The sequence below is a fragment of the Cupressus sempervirens genome, chromosome 7 (genome assembly GCF_028749045.1).
Source record: "Cupressus sempervirens isolate cs-2001-9-10 chromosome 7, ASM2874904v1, whole genome shotgun sequence".
NCBI lineage: Eukaryota > Viridiplantae > Streptophyta > Pinopsida > Cupressales > Cupressaceae > Cupressus > Cupressus sempervirens.
In genome coordinates, this window is record NC_143124.1 from 279,151,423 (window position 1) to 279,178,395 (window position 26,973).

Sequence of the window (26,973 nt, forward strand, 5' to 3'; positions counted from 1 at the left end):
CTTACCCAACTACACAAGCTAAGGATATCCTTACTACTTCAGTTCTAGAAACACATGCAAATTTCTCTTCATACTCTATACCTTCTTGTTGTGAATATCCTTTGCATACCAATCTTTCTTTGTTTCTACAATCTCACCTTCTTCATTCATCTTATTTCTAAAAACCCTCTTAATTCCTATAACATTCTCATCTTTAGATCTAGGGACCAATTCCTATGTCTCATTCTTCACAATATGATCTAGTTCTTCCTTCATTGGTTGAATCCAATGATCATCCTTGCATACTTCATCTGCACTCTTTGGTTTAACTTGAGAAATCAAATATAATTCTTCTTGTCATAACTCCTCTATCTTTGCTTCCAATAATCTGATTAGCAGGGTGATTCTTTATCAAATTCTCATTTGGTGTCACTATCTTAATTCTTACTTCTTCTCTAGGTCTAGATCTTGGTTCATCTCTCTATTCTACAACTTGAATGACATTATGAAAATCTTTGTTAGTCTCAAAGAACGTTTCAAATTTTTTTGAGATAGGCTTAGGATTTTCTTTTTCATCATTAGAATTATAATCAAGCATTATCTCTTTAACTCCAAACTTCTCATCCAATTTCACATTTGTGCTCTCAACAATAATCTTAGTCCTTTGATAAAACATCTATAAGCTTTTCTTTTCGATGAATAAACAAGTAACATACCTTCATCACTTCTTGCATCAAACTTACCAATGTCATCATCTCTCTTGATATAACATTTACTTCCAAAATTTTTGAAATATTCAATGGTGGTGCATTTCCAAACGATAGTTCATAAGGTGTCTTGTTTGTACATTTTATGATCTGCACTCTATTTATTGTATATAATGCTTCTCTCCAAAATATCTTTGATACATCATTCTCAAACATTATAGCTCTAACTACTTCTATTACAAACCTATTTCTTCTCTCAGCAATTCCATTCTGCTCAAGAATCTTTAGAGTTGATAGCTTCCTCTTAATTCCATGCACTTCACAAAAGGTTTTAAACTCATTCGAGGTAAATTCTCCACATCTATCAGATATTAAGCATTTAATCTTCAATCTAGACTCATTCTCAACTCTATTCTTAATCAACTTAAGCTACTCAAATGCTTTAGACTTTCTTCTAAGGAACACTACCCACATCATCCTAGTAAAGTCATCAACAATAATCATGAAGTACCTTTCACCGTAGAATCCTCTTTTCTTAGTGGGACCACTTAGATCTGGATGAACAATCTCCAATTTCACTATTGTAGTAAACTTCTTGCTAGAAAAGGAGCTTTTCTTTTGCTTAGCCATAACACACTCCTTGCACAAAACATTAGCAGACTTCACAATTTTTGTTAAATCTCTAATAAAAAATATACTACTTTGCATGACAAAATCTTCTCTGCCACAACCTACTATTATTAACTATTTTAACAAAACATGTCATCTCTGTAGGGTTCAGTTGAGAAACATTACCTTTGGATCTTGTTCAAGTGCCAATCAACTTACCATTTTTGTCCTTAATAATGCATGTCTTTTTTGTGAATTATAACTGATATCCCTTATCAACCAACTAACTAACATTCAATAGGTTATGCTTTAATCCATCAATAAAGTAAACATCATCTATGTTAGTTTTCTAATCAAGAGTAATAAATCCTATCCCCTTGATATGACAAGTTGGATTATTACCAACTCTGGCAATTCCTCATCATGAATATTAAATTTAACAAATTTATTCATGTCATCAGTCATATGATGTGAACAACTACTACCTATGATCTAATCAGCTTTCTTCTCAACCTATGAAGCTAGGGCTTTCTCTTCTTTGACTTCTATTTTAGGATTTTCTTCTTTTATAGCTAAAAATCCTAACTCATCATCACTTTCACTATAAACTCTCTCATTAGACTCATCATCTTCATTTGCATACAAACAATCTCTAGGCCTTCTAGAATTGAAATTATTTATATACTTATTCACTCTTTTAGGACACTTAGAAGCATAATGAGAAAATTCATCACAAGTCCAACCTTTAAAGATTTTCTTACCGTTCTCCTTATAAGCAAGGAAATGCCTTCTCCAATCCTTCAATCTTCCTCAGATCTAGATTTCTTGATGCTAGCATAATCTCCATTGGTGCTTCCACTTCTTGACAAGGAAGGGAAAATAGTCAATTCACTAAAAAAAATTTCTACTCTAGGCGAATCTCTAGCCTATTTCAAGCTTACTTATGTTCCTTCCAATCTTCCAAGAAGATTCTTTTTGGTAAATTTCTTAGTATAAGATATCACTTGTTCAATCATCTGCGTTGGTTGCTTGAATAGTAGTGTCAAGGTTTTCAAGATCTTTTATATGATCTCATCCTCATCTTTAGATCCATTACAAGACTTGATTCCTGCAACAATTTTTGATATTCTGCCATTATAAATTCTTACATATTCATCTTCCATCATCTTACCCTCTTGAAAAAAACATATCTAATTTTGTAATCTGATTCCCTTAGAATGATTATTACCTTGAAAAGTAGATTCCAAAGCTTTTCAAATTTCATGAGATAAATCTAAGGATTTTACGTGACTATATTCATTTTCAAGAAGAGATGACAAAAGTGCTTCTCTAGCAAGCATGTTATACATAAATAGATCTATTTTAGCTTCACTACATTCTTCATGTTTTCTTTCTTGCACAATTTTGTTTTCATTCTTTGTCATCAACCAATATCCTGGACCCATGCATAGCAGAACTTAGGACTTTCTTTTCTAAAATGACCCACAATGATCTCCTTAAGTTGTTAAGCTTTTCCTTCAAGGACCTGTTGCTTTGATACCAATTTTTTGAAAGTAAAGCCCACCAAGATAACTCAGAGGCGGGGGTGAATCAATTATCAAATCTATATAAATTTAATCAACCTTATTAAACATTAAACATGTGAACAATATAATCAACAACCATAAGGAGATACATATACCTAATAACACCATATATGTTAACTAGGAAAACATTAAAGGGGAAACCCTGGTGGGGATGGTACCCAAAAAATGATGTATTAATATATAAGTTCCTTGTGAGAGGATAAACTTTGTTAGGATCCAATGAAATACATTCAGTACATATTAGTCCTTGTTAGGAGACTTTGAATCCCTATTAGGAGATTCTAACCTTTTTAGGAGCTGTCCCAACCCTTTTAGGAGTTGTAGAAGGAAGATGAACCCATGGTTTAAATAAACTTAGGGGAAAGACCACTGATCTCACTATCTAACTGACCTCTATATTATTCTTTTCAAAATAATAGAAATGAAACTGATCTCCACAACTTGAACTCTTTCTCTATCCTATGACTACACCAATTACTTCTTAGATCTCAAAACTAGATCTTCAACTTCATATCACACTGATCCATTTGATCTCTTACTCACATTTACAAACTTTATGTATCTAATACAACTTTTCTTATAACTTATACACTTGCATCGCATTACACATTTCATCATAAGGAAAATGACTTTCCTTTATATCATGTCCTCAAAATAATTCATTTAATCGGCCTTGAGGCTTTCCCAATTAATTATAATAGAACCTCATTAAGATAATACAATTTATTACATCTTTTTACAATTACAAGACACTATCAACTCATAGTAATTATAACTTTTCACATGTGTGACCTCAGACCTTCAACTTCACATCACACTGATCCCCTTGATCTCTTACTCACATTTACCAACTTCACATATCTAATATAAGTTCACTTACAACTTATACACTTGCAACACATTACACATTTCATCACAAGGAAAATGACTTTCCTTTATATCATGTCCTCAAAATAATTCATTTAGTCGGCCTTGAGGCTTTCCTAATTAATTATAATAGGACCTCATTAAGATAATGCAATTTATTACATCTTTTCACAATTAGAAGACACTATCAACTCATAGCAATTATAAATTTTCACATGTGCGACCTCAAACCTTGCACACTCACTAATGGCATCACCAAGATATTTGATGTCATTGTCTAACTTTTCTCATACAGATTCTATCCCTATTAGGAGATACAATCTGAACACTAGAAACTTCTTCTCAGGTATTCTATGTGTACATTGTCTTCTGTAAATCAAAAATAACTTCCACATGTCTTCAATTTTTTGCACATGCATTTGTCTACATCATTAGGACATACTATAGAATATATCCTCAAGTACACTTGACATCTTCATCAATACACAATCCATACGATCTCTTTCTCTTTTTGCTACTCTACTAGTCTTGACTTAAACAATACTATGCTTACATCAATGAAAAACACAGTCATGGATGCAACATGTCAATCTCCCAAATATTTTAAAAATTCTTATGGTATTCCCCCAAAGGAATATCATTTGAATTCATGCTAACATGACCTTACCTGTCTTGCCAAATTTTGTGAGAGATGTTGCTAATTTGGTATCTCATTGAACCCCAAGAAATACATATTTAGGGTCACAGTAGGAAATTTTTTGGTACATATCATCTCCAAGAAGGGTATCACCATTGACCCTAAGAGATTAGATTGTCTATTAAACTTACGAATACTTGGAAGCAAGAAAGAAATGAGATCCTTATTTGAAAAGATAGACTTTGTTTGGTGTTTTATCATAAGATTTGTCAAGGTTGTGACAACATTGAATGACATGATGAAAAAGGACACTAAAATAGAGTAGAGTCTAGAGGAAAAGAATAAATTTATACAAATAAAATAGGCTATAATAGAAGGTCCAATCTTGGGTAGCCACTACTATGATCTCTCATTCTACATCTATTCCTTCACTTCTATGCACTTTATCACTGATGTACTAACCCAAAAGGTCGAAGGGGAAGAGAGACCCATTGATTTCATGAGATCCCTCTTTAAGAATGTTGAAGTGTGTTATTTGACCCTTGAGAAACAAGTATTCACCCTTGTCTAGACAATGAAGAAATTCCAACATTACATTATCTGATGCAAGGTGTACACAATTGTGCTAGACCAAGTGGTCAAATCACTACTCATGCAAAGTGAACTTGGGTAAGAAATGGGTGAAGTAGATGGCCATCCTCCAAGAGTATTAATTATAAATGTAACCCATGAGACTAGTCCATAGGCAAGGGTTATCAAAAGTCATGGCCATCTTCAACTTCACATCACACTGATCCCTTTGATCTCTTACTCACATCCCAACTTCACATATCTAATACAAGTTCACTTACAACTTATACACTTGCATCGCATTACACATTTCATCACAAGGAAAATGACTTTCCTTCATATCATGTCCTCAAAATAATTCATTTAGTCAGCCTTGAGGCTTTCCCAATTAATTATAATAGGACCTCATTAAGATAATACAATTTATTACATCTTTTCACAATTACAAGACACTATCAACTCATAGTAATTATAACTTTTCACATGTGCGACCTCAAACCTTCAACTTTACATCACATTGATCCCTTTGATCTCTTACTCACATTTACCAACTTCACATATCTAATACAAGTTCGCTTACAACTTATACACTTGCATCACATTACACATTTCATCACAAGGAAAATGAATTTCCTTTATATCATGTCCTCAAAATCATTTATTTAGTCAGCCTTGAGGCTTTCCCAATTAATTATAATAAGACCTCATTAAGGTAATATAATTTACTACATCTTTTCACAATTACAAGACACTATCAACTCACAGTATTTATAACTTTTCACATGTGCGACCTTGGACCTTGTGCACTCACTAATGGCATCAGCAAGATATTTAATTTCATTGTCTCACTTTTCTCATCTAGATTCTATCCCTGTTAGGAGATACAATCTGAACACTAGAAACTTCTTCTTAGGTATTCTATTTGTACATTGTCTTTTGTAAATCACAAATAACTTCCACATGTCTTCGATTTTTTGGACATGCATTTGTCTACATCATTAGGACATACTATAGAATATATCCTCAAGTACACTTGACATCTTCATCAATACACAATCCATATGATCTCTTTCTCTATTTGCTACTGTACTAGTCTTGACTAAAACAATACTATGCTGACATCAATGAAAAATACAGTCATGGATGCAACATGTCAATCTCCCAAATATTTTAGAAATTCTTATGGTATTCCTCAAAGGAATATCATCAGTATTCATGCTATCATGACCTTACCTATCTTGCCAAATGTTGCTAATTTAGTATCTCATTGAACCCTAAGAAATACATATTTAGGGTCATAGAAGGAAAAATGTTGGTACATATCATCTCCAAGAAGGGTATCACCATTGACCCTAAGAGATTAGATGATCTATTAAACTTACAGATACTTGGAAGCAAGAAATAAATGAGATCCTTATTTGGAAAGATAAACTTTTTCTGGTGTTTTATCATAAGATTTGTTGAGGTTGTGACAACATTGAGTGACATGATGCAAAAGGACACTAAAATAGAGTAGAGTCTGGAGGAAAAGAAGACCTTTGTCCAGATAAAATAGGCTATAATATAAGGTCTAATCTTGGGTATCCCCTACTATGATCTCTCATTCTACATCTATTCCTTCACTTCTATGCACTTAATCACTGATGTACTAACCCAAAAGGTCGAAGGAGAAGAGAGACCCATTGACTTCATGAGATCCCTCTTCAAGAATGTTGAAGTGTGGTATTTGACCCTTGAGAAACAAGTGTTCACCCTTGTCCAGACAATGAAGAAATTTGAACATTACATTCTCTAATTCAAGGTGTACATAATTTTGCTAGACCAAGTGGTCAAATCACTACTCATGCAAAGTGAACTCGGTAAGAAATGGGGGAACTAGATGGCCATCCTCTAAGAGTATTAATTATAAATGTAACCCATGAGACTAGTCCATAGGCAAGGGTTATCAAAAGTCATGGCCACCACAAACCTATAGATAGAATGCCATACTTACACTGTGGATAATCTAACTCAAGACATGTAGTATGATGATCTAGTGTACCTTTTTCTACATAACAAGTGTCAAGAGAGGCTTCTAGCCCAAAAAAGTCACACCCATTAATTGAAGAGAACACATTTCATGATTAAGGGTGGGACTCTATTTTTTGATAACTTTGAAGGCATATACCTTAGATGCCTTGATCAATAGCAAGCAATAAAATTAATCAATGAGTTCTACATACAATTTGGGATTGGGCATGGCTCTATCGACGCCACCACCCATTAGATCCTTAGGGTTGGGTATTATTGACCCTACTTATTCTAGGCTATCCATAATCATGTGAGGAAATACCACACATGCTAAAACCATTGCTTCCAAGGAGTGAAACTCTGCAATGCCGCTTTAGCTAGTTTTTGAAGCTAGACTACTCACTTAGTGGGCATTTGATTTTAACAAGGAAGTATACACCAACTCATCCACAATACACTAGTACATGATAACCATGATATTTTAATGCACTTGGTGGCTTGAAGCCATTCCATGCAAAAACAACACAACTGATGTAACAATCTAATTCATTAAGGAGAATATTGTCACTAGATTTGGGATTCCTTTTGCTCTCGTGTGTGATAACGGTGCAAAGTTTCCCTCTGCCCAGCTCTTAGAGTAGGCTTATGATAGAAATTTTACCTTGAAATATTCAAGTAATTACTATCTATAAGGTAATGGAGTAGTAGAATCAACTAACAAGAACCTCCTAGAGGTTACTAGACATCTGCTAGAGAGAAATCTCTGGGACTGGCACAAGAATATTATGTTCACCCTTTGGGAAAACCACATCCAAACCAAGGTAGTCTTGGGAACTTCTCTATTCTATTTGGTCTATGGAAAGAATTTTTGAATTTCACCTCCTCAAACTTATCATCCTTGAAGAACAGAGGGATGCAACCCCTGAGCATTTCACCAAGCACCAAGTGGTGGTCAAATGATGGTTTGGCAAAATAGCCCAATATAAGGCCTTTTGATTTTGGACCCAGTCCTCCTTTAGGATAAGGTTTAGAAGAAGAAATTAAACAATATTATGTTCTAACAGCTTTGGCTTTGACCTTATCAAATCTCAAAGATCTATGCAGCCAATACCTACTATCTCAGTTCTCTAACTTGAGAACCTTTCTTATAGCCCATCAATAGATAGTTCCTCAAACATTACATTGAATAAGGAGATGGTGTAAGGGGGTCCATCCCCTTTTGTTTTACCATATGTATAGTTTCTTGTAAATATTTCTCTGGTGTACCTCTAAGTCCACCCTGTAGATTCTTTTTGTTTCTTTTGTCTTTTCTTTGTTGGCCCTTGTAAATAGTTTGGTTGAGTCTTTGTTTCTTATTTTGGTCTTAGTTTTTAGTCTTGGTCTTTTTGGGGGCTCTGTTTCTTGTTCCTCCAAGTAGGTAGATATGCTTTGCATGATATTGTGTAACTTAATGGAAATTTGTTTTATGGTATTCAAGTGCTCTTTTGACTATATTGTGAACTCCCTCTTGTCCTATTTTTGTAAGTTGAAAATTACAGGCATGAACTTAGGAAATAACAAACCTACATCAAATTTTGACAAATATGCTCTTGTATTAAGTTAATTCAATGACCAAGTTGGCAAGAAAAAGGGAAGAGAAGAATCATGATAAGAACAAAATGAATAGATCAACCCTGCTCAAACTTGATAAAATTTAATGCTAAGTGATATCTCAAGAAGTAGGTGTCTTATTCCTTCTAATTAAAAATGAGAAAATGCACAAGGATAAGATGGTGAAAGAAGTACCCCCATGTGAACAAATTAAATTTTCTATTCAGGGAAAGAAGTACCACCTCACATGCCTTAAAAATACAACAAAGAGTGACAGGGGAAGGAGAGCCCAGATTCCTAAAACTACATGATGTCTTATAAAGTCCAAACAAAGGAAGTCTTGCGAGATCTTGATTTCTCTATTTTCTTTGGGAATTAAATGATATACCCCCTTTCAAAGAACACAATTTATGGGTTGACATTAGTAAAGTTCATGGATAATGACATGTCAAGATATTTAGACCAAGAGTTCATGCTTAAGAGGATTTTGATTCACAATAATAAGGCACTGGTAGTTTAAAGGCTAAGTTCTAGAGTTCTCAATTGTAAGAGATTTTCCCAGTTGTGTCACCAATTTTTATTCCCTGCATACCCATCCCTACTTTTTATAAGCAAAAAGTTGGGTCTCCTCTTTATTTATTTTTGCCTTTATTTTTTCTCATCAAGGCAAGTCCTTCATGTTTTATTTCGATCTTTGGTGTTTGGGTCATCACATCCCTATCCAAGTTGTCGGTCCCTTATGTGTGGGAGAAGAAAGTAGGGATCCTCGACCTCATACCAAGAAGGTCTACGACTAATAAAAAAGTAATTTATAGACATTTCAAGAACCTATTCTCTCATGTCTTCCACAACAAGAAAAGGCTTGTATGCTTTGGGAGTAAACATGTGGCAAGATTTATCAATAAAGGATAAGTATAATTAGTACATCCTTTAATTAACATTATAGATAGGTTATTTGAGATTCTTGGGAAATTCATTATCATTTTGTTTGATAATCACAATTGTGCTCTCCAAGAAAAGTCTTCATTTTGCATTGTCACCTCTTTACCTTGGACAAAATCCTACACCCTTATTGGTATGATATTTGTAATATTGTCATTGTTGGTCAAAACTCTATTCTCTTATACTATGTTAAATGACATATTTAAGTAAGGATATTTCTATCAGAGGCTAACGTGTTATCAGAGAAATTACAAGGCTTAGCTTATCAAAGAAGCTAAAGTCTATCAAAGTGAAAAGGAAGAAGAATTCAAAGGAAGATTATGGAAGATTATAGAAACCCTAATTGGGCCAAAAAGTGAAATGAGTGAGTAAGCTTGAAAAGAAGAAGAGATGTGTGATAGAGTGAAGTGAAGAGGAAAAGAAGCTATCAAAAGTGAAGGTGTAGTGACAAGCTATCAGAAAGGTAAAGCTATAGATGACGCAAAAAAGATAATAAGCTATTAGAAAGGTGAAGATATAGATGAGGAAAAAAAGATAATAAGCTATCATAAAGGTGAAGGTATCCATGAAGTGTGAGAGATAACAAGCTATCAAAGGGAGAATAGTTGATATTAGAAGCAACGAACCTATCAAGAAGAGGAAAGGCAAACACATGTCAATTTATTGTTGTTTTTAAACCTAATTAATTAATTAGCAAGATTTTAAAATCATTTTACAAGGTAGTTTTTAATAGGACTTTGTAGTTCTTATTTTAAACTCATATTGTAAATCCTTTAATCGGGTGAACACAATAAGAGTGGGATTAAATCTCTTAACAGAGTAGTCTATAATAGGACTTTTGATACTCTTAGTAGGGTATTAGAAACTTTTAATAGAGTGTAGTCATTTAGAAGATGACATTATTGTAAGATCTTAAGTAAGCACCTTATCACTATAGTGTTGAGTTGTGGGCATCATCCCCACCATAGTTTTTCCCTCTAGCCAAGGGTTTTCTGCAATACCAAAATTAGTGTGTTATGTGTTTCAAGTTAATTGTTTGAATGTTTGTTTCATTTTACTCTTGAAGTTACATTAACTATAAGTTTACTTAAAATATAGAAAGGACAATATCAGGTGAGTGTTTAGATAGACTATCAGCTAAAGGAAAGTAAGTGTTTAAAAGGTGAAGCCCTGCAGGATGCAAATGACCATGTTTTTGAATAAAAAGAAAAACTAAGATCTTAATTTACAAAATGAAAGGAACTCACTGAGAAATTATAGATGAGTTTGGATGACTTGGATAAACTATTGGAAGGAAGTGTCAACTTTGAGGAAGTTGATGTTGCAATATAGGAATTACTAGAAAAGAATGATGTTCTACTCAAAAAGAACAAATAATTGAAGAAATGTTAAATCTAATGAAAAGGGAACAATAGAGCTAGACAGTTAGACTAACCAAGCTATTAGGTAGAGTGGGAACTCTTGAAAGTGTAAAATATGACATTGAATTAAGACATCAAGATGCCCTAGATATAAGACTGGAAATGATTTAGTCATAGAAAGACAACAAAATGATATTCACTCACGGGATGATATAATCAATAGGATTAGTGAAAGAAGTAAAATATTGAGAATAAAAACCAAAAATTGAGAAAACGAAAACAATGACCTGAGTAATAAACTAAAAGTTGAGTATGTAAATGGACGACTCACCAAATTTGAAGAGAGTATGTTGAAACTAGATAGACTATTAGTAAAGCAAAAGGAGAAATTGGTTACTACCAAGACCCCTATTGAAAATGCTTCAAAAGAGAAAGGTGAGGCATAAAATTTTGAATAGTAAATGAAAAAAATATGTAGACATAGGAAGACAAAACTATCATCCCATTTGTTATTATTGTGGAGAAAATAGTCATACAGAAGATGTCTATTTATACACATAAGAAACTAGCACAAAAAGAATACCATTCAATGGCTACTATTATAATTACAATGCATATGGACATAAAGATTGAGAACGCAAGATATGAGCATATGGAATGATAATTGGAAGAAGTTTCAATGGATACCACTGCAAATGCAATCAACATGGTCATAAGGAGGATACATGTAAACCAAGATCATTGATAAATAAGAAAGCTATGCACTATCTAGAGGATTATGGAATGGAATGTGTGAATTTCTATTAATGTGGAGAACATGATCGTCTAACTTTAGAATAAAAATCAAGAATAACATGTCCGAGGAGATCAATAAGAATGCCATACTATTTTTGTTCACAATATGGTCACTCCACCTACAACTATTGGTATCAGTTTAATGCTAAAAGTAATAAAACTGGAAAAGGAATTGTAGAAAAAGAACAAGGAATGAAATTAAAAGAATATGGGTAAGGAAAGGAGATGAAACTACTCCAACCAAAGAGCCCTTGTCAAATGACATGGAAACTTCATCTAACTAATCGGGTAAGTAAATAGTTGGGACATAAAAAATGATTGATTATTTATAAGGTCCTAAAAAGTGAGAGAATACTCCTAATTGAAACTATATATAATACTATTGGTAAGAGGCACAATTAGTTATTTTTGGTAGGAGTTTAATAATTGTGGTATATTAGTCATTTGAATATGTATGCTAGAAATAAGGGAAACAATTTTCAAAGTTTTCACATATGCGAAAATGAAAGTGTAAACATGAAGAATAGCCAAGTGTCTTAGCAAATCAAACTAGATTTATATTAGGCAATTGAAAGTGAGTAATATGGAAGGCATAAATATGTTGATACGAAAAATATGATGAAGATGAGCCAAAATATAGTATATGCTCACTAAAATTAAAAGACCTAGTTAGAATTAGAGCCTTATCAAGTACACTAGATGGAGTATTGCTGATGAAGGATGTAAGTAGATATCTTCAAAGTAAATAAATTGAATTTTAAAAAGAGGAAATTGAACATGCATACAAAGAACTATTAAAAACAAAAGAACTGCATAATGACAAGTTCGGACTAGGACATATTGTTCATCTACCCAAAAATCTTGACAAATAATGGATTAAAATGTACTTAGTAGAATACATGGAGAATACCTATGGTTGGAGAATGAAAAAGGGGAAATCAAAAAGTAAATCATCAATACTATTATAGGACTACTGGGAAATGGTAACAAGTGTGTAAAAGAATTGGATCCCAATAATTAAAATTGATGGACTAGTAAGATATATGCAAGATCAAAACATGTTTGATGCAAGGACAATTAAAGAAGAGGTGTAAGGTTTGAATCTTAAGTAATCAAACACAAGATCTATCAGGCTGAGAAAAGTGACAAGATACCTGGAGGAGCCATAGAGGTGTCTTATGAAACTATTTTTAAAGGATTTTTTTTGATCTAAGAGAAATGATGAGAGATCAGTTAATGATGAATCTATGGAAGGTCACGAAGAAAGGATTAAGATATGAATGTTTATTCATCTATATATATTTCTATGTGCAAAATTATAATCTTGGAATTGGAGATGTGAATTGGTTTTTTGGTGAACCAATCATACATCAAATAATTGGATTTATTGGAACACTAGGAAGGAATTACAATAGTTTGATGTGATTTCACTTTAAGAAATTTTAAGAAACAATGACTAAAAGAAATCAGATTTTGTCTCAAGTAGTAAAAAAACATAAGAAGGACATATGTTTCTTGGAAAGTACACACTCTTGAATGCTAAAAGTTGTAGAACCTAGAGTGTTATGGGTGTCTGCTTGAGGATATGAAGTAATCGATAATGAACTTCAATCGATAATTAATCTACTACAGGTTGAACTAAAAGATGAGGGAGTTGAAAGATATTGAACGTATCAGAAAAATTACAAGAAAATCATCATGGAAGAAAAGAAGTTCAAAGGAGAAGGAAGTAACATGAAGACGTCTACCGATATACCATCCACATATGCAAAAATAAAGAAGCATAAATAGGTTGTTGAATGAAAGAAAAGAAGACAAAAAGATCTCTAATGGCCCATGCATCAAGGAGAATGAGAAGTCAAACTTTAGGAAAGATATGGTCAAGAGTGCAAAGGAAGAAGGAAGAACTGTAATTAGTCATAAGACAAATGACAAAGATATTCGAGGTGACTGCTCAAGAAATGGGAAAAAGTATAAATGAATTTGGAAGAATTGGAAACATCTCAAAATAAAAGTTTAGAAAATGGAATGAAGGAGAGAAATTAGTTATAGAAGAAGAAGTGATGTACACCATGCACAAGTTCTCATATTTTCCTAGCAATCTAAATGACATAATACCTATATAATTGCATGACATAATCCTATTCAAATAGAACAATGTCGATCAATTGGAAAGAAATAGATGATATAATTTTTTATATATGGTAAAACCAGACATAGCGGTTAAAAAGATAAATAGGTTGATGAAGAAGAATGAGAGGAAATTTTCCATAGAATGAGAGGAAAATTTCCATAGATTACATAAAAGTCAAAATTCTTGCCAGAATGCTCAAAGCTATTGAAAATGATAGTAAAAGGACACAGAATATAATTTTTCATATTAAGGATACTACTACAGAGTATTCACCACCATTTGATATTAATCTAATAAGTGATGAAAGTAAAGAGGAATTAGAAATTAAGTATGAGTTAATTACAAGTATGAAAACATAAGAAGAAATTGGGAACAATAAAGAAATAAGAGAACAAAAGAATGAGAGATCTAAAGAAAAGCTTAAAGACCAAATAAAGGAATAAAGTATGGATGTAAGTGAATAAGGAGTGATCAATACTAATAAGCCTACTAATATATAAGAAATAAGGGAAACAATATTGATTAGAGCTATTGAAAAGGAACAAAAAATTCAAGAGAAAGTTGTAAAAGATATAAATGAATCTTTATTTGTGCAAGATGCTAGAACTTTACAAGAGATGACACATGGTGCAAAAATCATAGAAAAGAGAAAAAGAGAAGATGAAGATGATGAGGAGGAAATCAATAATTGAGATGAATTTGAGATATTGAAATGACCTTATGCAAAACCAAGTCATGAAGAAGAAAAGTATATGAAAAGAGATTACAAGAACAAACATATTTATTGAGTAAGATGGAAGACAAATGGAGAATGAAGGTAGTTAAGATAATATTGAGAACATTGTTTCATCTACTACTTGAAGTAAATATTGAAAAGAAAAAGGAGAGTTGGAAAAAATTATAGACATTTCTAGATACAATATAGAAAAATTAGGATATTCAAGATGAATTAAGTGCAAAATTGCAACATGGAACCGATAAGGCCAAACTAGTTGAAGTTATTGAACTACTATTGGAGAAGTGTAGTAATTTAAAGAATACAATAGCTAAAGGTTTGGAAGACATGTAGACAATTCAATTGGTGATAAATTCTACCAATTTTGATTTTTACTAATTATCACTCTGCATGAGTCTTATGCAACAACAAATGAAGGAGACAAATATATTCCTAGGAGCATTATCGACTTGAATAAGTGCAAACATTCTTGAACAAATCATACAAGTCAAAGGTCACATTTCAAGTATCTCAAGTTTACAAGACAAATGTAATAACACAATGATGCACATAAAAATCAAGATGAATTATATAGAGTCATCCGAGTAAAAATTGAACCAAATTTTTATGCCTTTGGCATTGTTGTCAAAGGGGGATAAGTTTGGTAATTGGGGAGAAGTTTGGAAATTGAAAAGAAGAAGTGAACATAGTGAATGATATAAAGAAGAAAAAAGCTATAATAGAGTTATAAAGAAAGGGGGGGAAGTTATGGAAGTTGAACTATACATATATAGTTTTTCCACCAATGCCAAAGGGGGAGATTGTTACCTTAGACAACATCTTGCACCCTTGTTGGTATGATATTTGTAATGTTGTCATTGTTGGTCAAAACTCTATTACCTTATATTATGCTATGTGACATTTTAAAGGAAATTTCTATTGGATACTAATGTGTTATCGAGGAAATTACAAGGATTAGCTTATCAGAGAAGATAAAGTCATCAAAGTGAAAAGGAAGAAGAGGTCAAAGGAAGACTATGGAAAATTCTAGAAACCCTAATTAGACCAAGAAGTGAAAATTAGGTCAAGAAATGAAATGAGTGAATAAGAATGAAAAAAAGAAGAAAAAGAAGTGTGATAGAGAGAAGTAAAGAAGAAAAGAAGTTATCAGAAGTGGAAGTGCAATGACAAGCTATCAGAAAGGTGAATCAATTGGTGAAGTGATAGAGACATAAAACTATTGGAGGAAGAATAGTTAATGCTAGAAGTAACAGACCTATAAGAAGAGGTAAGGAAAATATGGGTCAATTCTTGTTTTTTTTACCTAATCAGTTAATTAAAAAGACTGTGAAATCATTTTACAATGTAGTCTTTAACAGGACTTTGTAGTTCTTATTTTGAACTCATATCGTAAATCTTTTAATCAAGTGAAAACTTTAAGAGTGCGATTAAATCTCTTGATATAGTAGTTTGTAATAAGAATTTTGATACTCTTAATAGGGTATTGGACACTTTTAATAGAATTTAGTCATTCAAAAGATGAAATTATCATAAGCTCTTAATAGAGCACCTTATTACTGCAGTGATGAGTTGTGGGTATCATCCCCACCACATGTTTTCCCTCTGACCAAGGGTATTTTACAATACTAAAATTAGTGTGTTATGTGTTTCAAGTTAATGGTTTGGATGTTTTTTTTAAAATTTTAGTGTTGAAGTTACATTAACTATCTATTTACTTAAAATATATAAAGGACACTATTGGGTGAATGTTTAGATAGACTATTGGCTAAAGGAAAGTAAGTGTTTAAAAGATGAATTGTTCAAAGTATTCATTCATCCCCCCTTTTAGTACTTCGTCCTACTTATAGCTACCAACACACCTCTCATTTAAGAAATTGTGACTTAATTTTTCAAGTGCTCTAGTGGGTCGCACTAGTTTTGGTTTATGTTTGACTGAGGGAAGGTCCTAGCACTGTAGCACCTTTACAAGTTAGTGTCCCAGGTTGATGTTTTTCTCTTCACTTTCTTTGTTTGCGATTCATGGTTTTCTCTATATATTTTTCATCTCTCATCCTTTTCTTTCTTCCTTCCGTTGGTGTTGTTTTGGTTTTTGTTTTCACTTGTTCTACCCCCTTGGGAATTATTTTGGTGGTTCTCACTCAACTTCCCTTTTCCATGTTGTAGTTTCCCCTTTGTTTTTTTTGTAGGGCAGAGCTTTTTGGCTCCACCCTCCTCACATGTAGAAGCAGTTAAATTTCCTCCTATGAAATGCACTTGGTAGCTTGTGTTTGGACCACTATTTGGTGGTTGGAGCCTATGACATAATATGTGTGTTGGAAATGTAACAATGTATAGGTGACTAAGAGGGCTGGGTGGATCAAGAACCACTTAAATCTTTTCTCTTAGATTACTTTTACATTTCTTTGTTAGATTGTCTTATCTATTTTTCATGCATGAATATAAAGCAATAAATAAATCAACAACATAAGAATTTGACACAATATTTGGTAACCCATAAACCCTGCAAAGAGAAGGTAAAATTGGGGTGGACATGACACCCACAATGCTTCACTACTATAGTAATAAAGTTGGCTTGTTAGGCCTTACAATTGATCACCTCTAGTGATCTACTCTATTAGGAGTATGGAGGATTGTTAGGTTCACCTTGTGAAAGGATTTTACAACACAATGAAGTATGTAATCTATTAAGAGAATTTTACAAAGGACTAGATCCACCTTGTTAGAGGATTTACCAGATGCACCTATTAGGATGTAATTAGTAGGATGATCCTTGTTTGCAGCTTGATTTGCTGATATAGATCCTTTGAAGATTGTAATCACCTAATTGTGATAGATGCGTCTCTTCTCTACCCTTTATACTACTTGGTATCATGTTAATCAATCTACTTTATTCCATATTTGCTTGTTCCACTTCCTCTTTTCTTTGAAAACACATTACATATTTCTTATATAGTTATCCAATCAATATTTTCATTCCAAGTTGGCTTAAAAAAGAGAGTGTTGTTTCAATAATTAAATTACATCTTCAAGTTAGTTGGTGCTGACGCTTGAGTCAAACTATGTATTATGCTAATGCTCGGGCAATTCAGTGAACTCAGGTTATACTGTGATCACTTGCTTTTACTAGATTCTTAGTTCATGCTAAACACTTGGCAATCACTACTAACTCGGTTTACACTACTAACTCATTTTACAATGCGATACTTACATTCTATATGGTGGTTCTCAATTAACAGTAGATACCCTGAATCTTCTCAAGCTACATTGAAACATGTTGACTGAAGGAAAGCCCAGTTACAATATTAATTGAAAAACATATGTCTTGCCATAGGGTCAACAATCTCCCTCTTTTGAATTAGTGACAAACACAATTATCATGTGTAATTCTGTCAAATAATCCAAAAAATCTTAATCAAAATTTTTAGTCAAACTCCCCCTTTCCATATGTTTGGGTTTGGAACTCAGTTTGAACTAAAAATTTGTGGCTTGGTCACAACTAAATGAATTTTGTTTTTTTCAAAATTATTTTTGATCATTTGTACATATCCTTTATATAATTCCTCTTTCTATATACATATACATATACATATATATACATATATTCCCCCCCCCCATACATTTTCCTTTGCATTTCCCCCCATTTTTTTTGTTTCAAATGCCAAAAACATATCTTTACAAGGTTTTACAGAAATGATTGAGGGAATCATGATGCACCTTCAAAATTAGAGACATAGTTTTATTCCAATTTTATTGTAATACCTTCAAAATGTGTAGTTCAATCTGAAGTTTTGCTACTAACTCCATCATCAAATCTGCAACTGAGAAATGTGTATCATGTACTAGTGTCTTTGCATGTGCTAGATGTTTATGCATTACATCCATGTGAGGAAGCATCATACTTTGAATATCTATTAATGATGCCCTAACCCTGGGTTCTTCCCTTATTAGTTTAGCCTATAAATCTATAAAAAATCTGAGCTTCATAAAATGATTGGAGCTAGTACTTGGGTCAAGTACCAACTAACTAGAACTATTCTTCAAGTCCCCATCAATCTTGGCCAGTTTCTCCTTTATTTTCTTGGTGAAATTCAATGTATCATAGAATTTTACAAATAAAGATACAACATTATTTACAACTCCTAATGTAGCAATAAGAGTGAACAATTCCACTTGATCAATGGCAATCTTCTTGGCTACATTTTCAAAAATTTTACTCTTGAATTTTCTTTCTGCCCTTTTTAGAAATTTTTCCCAACGATCTAAATTTTTATTGAATTTATGTATAATGTCAATCAATTTTTCAATGATAGGGGCTTTATTATTTACCTCAACTAAAACCACATCTAGAAATATGTCCTTGATATCTTCAAGAACCTTTCCTCTATCTCTTTCTGCCATTATTTTCTATTGTTGAGCCCTTTTCCTCCATAGCTCACTCAAAATCTCCATTTGTTCAAAATAGAGCTTAGATTGATCCCAATTTGGAATCATAATCTCTTTATCAAGGCCAATCTCTTCTATAACCTTTTATTTTTATTTTCCCTTGGCACTCAAAGAAATTATATATATTTCCTTTGCCTTCATCCTCCTTCTCTTCACCACTCGGTTGACTCTTGCTTTCTTCTTTTTTTCCTTTGTCAATTGTGTTCTCATCCTTATTTGGTTTCTACTTGGTTGTGCTTGGCCTAAAGCTAGTCAGAGTCTATGAATCCATTGCTACTTGGGTGGATGTATAACTTTCTTTCTACTCTTTAATCTATGCTTTCTCTACACTTGATGGATCAATGAATTGGATCAGAGAAATGGGTAGAGAAGCTATTACCTCAACTACCATTATCTCTGAATCTGATTCTTCAATTTTTTGTGCATCTGGTGTTGCACCTTTATCTTCCTTATTTTCTTCCACAAGTATAGTTTTCCACAATTTTTTTGTGTATTGAACAAATTCTTCTATTTTATTTGACAAAATTTGGAAGGATTTAAATCTAGGAGTTTGCTTGTTTTCATTCTTGGTCATAGCCTTCTTGACTTCTTCTTTTGTAAAGTGTGGCATGACACTTTTTAATGTTTGTTTTCTGATGTCTTTTTTCTATTTTTACAATATTTGACCATCTATGAGTTACTACCTTAAGTAAGGCATCTGAAGCTTGGCTTTTAATTCATTTGGATCATATTTCCATTTGGCCATCTTCTCAACCAAAGAATTATTGTTTCTACTCCTCCTTGATCTTGGATTCATATCTAAAGTATTTGAATCCAACCACGCCACTTTCTTCCCTTATTGTGTTCAATTTTTGTTCAAATGATGGTGGGGGGTTCTTCAGTTTGATGTTCTGAGCTTCTTCTTCTTCTTCATCATCATCATCCTGAAGCTTTAGCTTTCTCCTTAACCTTGTAGGATTGGTAGAGGTGAACATAGGAGTAGCTTTCTTTGGTGTTTCCTTGATCATTACTTTCCCTTTCTTCTTTGGAGGTTCTTCTTCCTCGTCACTGGACTTGCTCTCTTCATCTTCTCCTTGTCCTTCTGTAAGAATAAGAGGGTCATCCTTCTTGTCAAATTTCTTCTAAAGATTTTCCATTCTCTTCTTCCCTCTCTTAAGTATTTTAGGAATCTCTATTTCTAGAGATATTATGATTTTGGCCTCTTCATAGGTGTCAAAGTAAGTAGCCTTAGGATTAGCTAGCTCATTTAGTAGAGCCTCAATGATGTCTTTGGTATCATCAATATTTACTTCATAGCCCAATTATTTTACCCATGCTATTCTAGGTATGATTGCCTAAATATGAGTTTTATCACAGTCAACTAGGAAGAAAATATCTTCTTCATATTGACGAACTAGCTGTTGAGGGATCCTAAATTTTTTTTGCATCTTATCCTTAAAGTTTTCAAAATATGCATCCATAATTCCATCAAAACTTTCTCCTAAATGGTTGATGAACTCATTGATCTAATATATGACAAGTTTATCCTTGATCTAAACCACATTTCCCTTAGAAGGAAAGAAATTTTGCACATAGAAAAATAAACATACCAGAAGAGAGCCAAACTTACAAACATTCTTCTTTGATGCCCAAATGCTCTCCATGTTCTCTCTTAATTGAATATGTTGAAACTCAGCTAGGTCAAAGGGTAGTTTTTTCTCCACAATCTTGAATGCCAGATTGAATACTTTATATGATATGTTGTTTGGTTTGCTTGAGCTATAGATTTTGTGAGAAATTACATAGATCTCAAACTTGATTTCCGTGTTTGTAACATTATTCAGCTTCATTCATCTACCATCCTATTTAGCTAGGGTTTTCTTTAAAAGCTCACCTCAAGCTAGGGTTTTGGTGGTTCTTGGTCTATCCAACATAGGGTAACCCGTGACTTTGATGAATCATCTTCTTTGTGATCTTTATTGGTTTCTCAAACTAGAAAGACATATCATGAAACCTATTCAAAATGTATCCAATCTAGTTAATTTGGAAGTTCCTTGGCATATGCAGTGCATGAGTCAAACCCTTGGCTTCCAAATGTCTATGCTTGAGTTTCAACATTCCATCCTCACACAGTGCACCAAACACTTCATTCATCTCAAATGTACCTAATTCCTAAATTGTGCAATGGAAAAATGACCTAATATTATGAATTAATAGTAACTTTAGAGGGATGATTGAGTGAACTGCCATGGGGTCTTTCTACTAAGAAATTGTAGGATAAAGCTTGAATTTCAGTGCCTCACAAACTACATTCTTCACCAACATCTCGAAACCCTTCTTTTCCTTCATGCTAGAGTTGGATGTTATTTTGCTTGGTGAATGAAGAATTTCACTGATAGATAACCTTCCCAAATTGTACTGCTAGAAATTCACTTAACAACATGCTCTTATTTGCTTGGGGCTCAAAAATAACTTTGCTTAAATTGATTTTTGAATTTTTTGTGAAAGAATAAACCTTTGATTTCACCTTTTATAAAAAAATTTAACTTTTATGACCTAATAAATGCTCCATACTTGGTAGGTGAAATGACTTGGTTAGGTCTTTGAACTTTAACTCGACATGAACTATCCATCATGAAGCTCAATTAGAACTAGTTTCCAACTTGACTTTACTCGGTAATGCTTGATAGCTTGGTTATAACTAAGATTTAACTTAGTTAAAATGTAGTTTCCTCCACTTTCCCTTGTGCATCTTAGTATATAGATTTGGATTGGTCTTTCTTACTTATCTAGAACTAATTTAGGATATTCTTTGGATTCCCAGTTCTAGCCATCTCTTCATATGCTTAGTTGGAGTTGGATACTTCACCCAACTCATTGGTTTGGGTGACAATAACTTCATTATCTTTCCTTGTGTTTTACTCTAATTTCCTTACCCATTTTTGATTCATTTGATTTTTGATCTCTTCAACCTTTGTTTTCCCCTTGTTTTCTTCACCAGAATTTAATGCAGCTCAATTCATACATTTTCTTGCCAAATGACCAACCTTTTTGCATACATAACATCTCAAATTAGTATGTCTTTTTTTGAAGTGAGTTCTTACACAATTTTCTCTAATGTGGCCATATTCTCCACATAGATGACATATTCCTCATGTGCTGTAGTCCCAACCAATAAATGCTCTTTATCTGGTTCCATTGTGTTGATTATTTATATTCCATTATTTTTATCTACACTCAGATGATTTATGACCATGCTTGTGACATGTGTAGTGTAGTTTCCTTCAAATCTTGATCTGGTTCTACATTCATTTTCCTTGTGTCCATACTTGTTACAATGATAACAATGCACTTTAAATTTGGGTTGTATAGTATTACTCTAGCAAATTCTTGATGTATGTCCTACTTTTCCATAATTGTTACATGGAGGCCTTTTTTTCTTTTGTACTCCTTGTTGTGATGATTCTCCTTGATCAATATACCCTAAGCCAATAGTTCCTTTGTGTTTGTTCTAAGTTTGTTCATACAATCTATTCATACATTCTTGTCATCTCAACATTCTTTCATTGAATTCCTTTTCAACTCTTAGATCATTCTTGAGTCTGTTATTATCTATTCTTAGATTGGTGATTTCATGATTTGCATTATCTAGCTAATTGTCCATGTCTGTCTGACGTTGTGATAGTTGTTGGATTTCAATGGTCTTTTCTTCTAATCTTGTTGCAAGTAATATTTTAACTTCATCTATCATTTCTTTTTCATTTACTAATTTTTTCTTCTATTCCATGACTTTACATAGTCTGACCGAGTGACTTTCTTTCTCTCTTTTCAAGTTTCTTACTTCTTCTCATAGAATGGTATTCCTTCCTAGTAGATCTTCTAAGGTTGCATCTGCTTCTTTTGAAGTTATTTCTCTGTAGAGGTCTTCTATTCTTTCTTCTATGTATCAATTTTCATTCATCTATAAAGCTAACTCTTTTCTTCTTTTCAGAGAGTAAGTGAGTAGCTCCTTGAGTTTCTTGACTTGTTCCATAGCCATATGTAGATCTAGTTTGTCATTCTCAATAGATTTTTCTAACTTATACACTTCCATTTCCTCAGATCTTTACTCTCAATCTGCTAAGCCTCTCATTGGAGAACCTCCCTTTGATACCAATTGTTGTAAATGTAACAATATATAGGTGATTGAGAGGGGAGGGGGGTAAATCAGGAACCACATAAATATTTTCTCTTAGATTACTTTTCCCTTTATTTGTTAGATTTTCCTATCTATTTTTCATGCATGAACATAAAGTAATAAAGAAATTAACACCATAACACTTTGAGACAATATTTGGTAACCTAGAAACCTTCCAAGGAGAAGGTAAAACTAGTGTGGGTATGAAACCCATAATGCTTCACTACTACAATAATAAAGTTGGCTTGTTAGGGCTTACAATTGATCACTTTTGGTGAACTACTCTTTTAGGAGCATGAAATACTATTAGATCTACCTTGTGAAAGGATTTTACAATATAATGAAGTATGTACTCTATTAAGAGATTTTTACAAAGGACTGCTAGGTCCACCTTATTAGAAGATTTACTTGATGCACCTATTAGGATGTAATCAGTAGGATGATCCTTGTTTGCAACTTGATTTGTTGATATATATCCTTTGAAGATTGTAATCACTTGACTATGATAGATGTGTCTCTAGTCTACCCTTTATACTACTTGGTAGCCTATTAATCAATCTCCTCTATTCTATATTCGATTGTTCCACTTTCTTTTTTCATTGACAACACATTACATATTTCTTATATAGATATCCAATCAATATTTTCATTCCAAGTTGGATTTAAAAAAAGTGCCTTTTCAGTAATCAAATTACATTTGCAAGCTGGCTAATGTTGATGCTTAGATCAAACTATGTATTATGCTAATGCTCAAGAAATTTAGTGAACTCAAGTGATATTGTGATCCCTTTCTTGTGTTGGATGCTCAGTTCATGTTGAACACTCAGTGATAACTACCAACTCCGTTCACACTATTGACTTGGTTTACATTGCTAACTTAGTTTACACTGCAATACTTGTTCCATATGGTGGTGCTCAATTAACACTAGATACCCTTAATATTCTCAAACTACACTGAGACATGTTAATTGAACGAAAGCTTGATTATAGTATTAAACGTTCCTAAATCACTAAGTGTTTTTTCACTAATTGACAATATGTCTTACGATAGGATCAACAATGTGCTCCTCTGGAGCAAGGTTGGCTTGGCTCTGATGTTGTTTTTATTTTGGGTTGTGTGGTTTGGTGGTGCAAGGTCACTTCTTTTGGTTTTCTTGGTTGTTGGCCTTGACAAGAGAATAACTTGCATCCTGGGCACCCTCTAGTGCACATTGTTTGTCCTTTTTTGTATGTGGGGTTAGATCCCACTAGTCAAGTTGGTCTACTTGGCTCAGCTAAGAATTTGAAGTCATGCTATCATGGGTACCTAGTTGGTTTCTTTGGTTCTGATAGTTAGAGTGTGGGTTATGTGGTCATGGTTAAAAGTACACATATGGCTTCAGTCCTGGTGGGTAAGTAGTGGCTTTTTGGAAATTCATTGGTGATCTTGGTCATTATCACATGGGTGACTAGAAGGGGTGATTTTGGCCTCTGATAATCTATGATGATGCATTATCCATCCTCAAGTTAAGTTCCTTGAAACATTAACAACAAGTTGGCTAGTATTTCAAATTCAAATGGTTGTCACATCCAAAGTATGCAATATTAATTAGTCCCATGTGTCATGTGAGTGAATGTTAAATAGTGGCCATGTTAATCACATAAGGACAACTCAACATTGTAAGCCATGTCATTAGAGTCTTCCTCCATGTGACATAATTTGGGATTTTAGTGAAGAATAAATACTTTTTATTTTTTAAGTTTGAAAACTATTTATTTTTTTCTCAGAAGTTCTAAAATGGTAGGTTTTTGGAGGTTTGAGGTTTTCATCTCCATGATAGGTGAGAGATAATTTTTGTGCTTCTAAGGCATGTCTTTTAGATACCATCATTTTTATTTTACCATAAGTTACTTTACTTATTTTGGCTTCCTAATTTTGTGCTCCATATTAAATAGTTTATTTGTCTTTAGAAAAGAACAGGAGGGCACAGGGTCTCGAGAACCCTAAATCTTAAGCCTAGTAAATGTAAGGTTTCTATGGGTCATGGTATGAACATGTATCTAGTCTTCATAGGTGCTAATGGATTTTGGATTTGGAGAATTGGAAAAATTATTTGGGTATCAAAGTAGGACAAGAAGCAATGTAAATTCTAGGAGATGGTTGTTGCCTTGTAATATAGGCATCTCTAAAAAAATATGGGAAGATAATTCCCCAAGGGTTCTAAGTCAACTAGGTCATGAGACCCCAACCATGGAAGGACCAATTACCAAATCAAGACTTGAGGCTTCCAAGAAAGGAAAGCCTCAAAAGAAACTTATTAACAAATGAAAGGGTGCTTATGCATTCAGAATTGCACAATAATAGGTTTGAAATGTTTATCTTTCAAGATTGATGAGGCTTCTCCTTCTTGTTGGAAATATTGAGGATAAGATAGGTTACTGAGAGGGGAGGGGTGAATCAGTAACTTGTAAAACTTTCAAACACTTTAGCATTTTAGCCATTCATCATTCATTTATCTAATCTACTGCATAACTAAAAGATTAAACATCCATTGCACATGTACACAGAGATTTGGTGACCCAGAAACCTTCCAAATAGAAAGTAAAACTAGGGTGGAGATGATGCCCACAAAAACTTCAATACTACAGTATAAAGTTGGCCTGTTAAGGCTTACAATGATCACTTCTGATGATCTACCCTGGTAGGAGCAAGAAGGACTGCTAGATCCACCTTGTTAGAGGATATACAAACATATAGTAAAGTATGCACTCTGTTAGGAGATTTACAAAAAGACTGTTAAGTCTACCCTGTTAAAAGATTTATAAACTGATTCACTTGTTAGGATGAAGCAGAGGATTTGCTTACAACTATTTGCTGATAAGATCCTTTTTGCATTGATCACCTGATGTGATAGATATAACTTTTCTGCTCCTATATTGACCTTGTTGTATTCCTTTTATTATGTTGCTGATTCACTTTCATTTTTCTCAAAATATAGCAATACCTTTTTCACATGCGAACATCACTCTCTTTATATTTTCATACACATCATACCATACTAAAAATGATATCATACATTACATATATACCATTCCATTATTTACAATTGCAAGGTTGGCCAAAACATAAGTGAACAAAACATTACTGAGTCGGCCAAAAAATAGAAAACTCGAGTTCCTCAAGCTGACTCGGTGACCTTCTAATACTCGACATCCACTACATTACTTGACATCATCATGCACTCGGTAGGAGTAGAGGCTCGGTTCATACTAGCCACACAACACTACTTGGAACTCGGTAACCATTGGTGATGCGATTGATATAGTGTCACTCGGTAGAAACTAACTTCTTTGTTTACCTTGCTTTGCTCGATGAACACTGAGACCTTCATTTACCTTTTTCACTCAGTATACATTGAGTCCTTTTTTTACCTTTTTCACTCGATAAACACTGATTCCTTTGTTTACCTTTTTCACTAAACACTAAGTCCTTTGTTTACCTTTTTCACTTGATAAATACTGCTGAACTTATCATTCACTCGGTATCCTCTGGAGTGCCTTGTGAGAATTGTTTACGTGCTGAATTTATAAGGTAACCATTGAATGCTTGGTATACACTGTAGACTAAGTGATGAGCTAGATAAGCATTTAGAATTGAAAAAGTGTTTGCACTAATGACAAATATATCATAATTCCAACAATCTCCCCCTTTGACATTAGTGACAAAAAAACTTATGAGACAAAACTTATGTGCAAAATTTGACGTACTAATTTACATATATCTCCCCCATACAATATGTACAGAGTATTTACAAATATCTCTATCTCTTCTTTGGTACTCTATCTCCCCCTTTTTGACAATAATGCCAAAG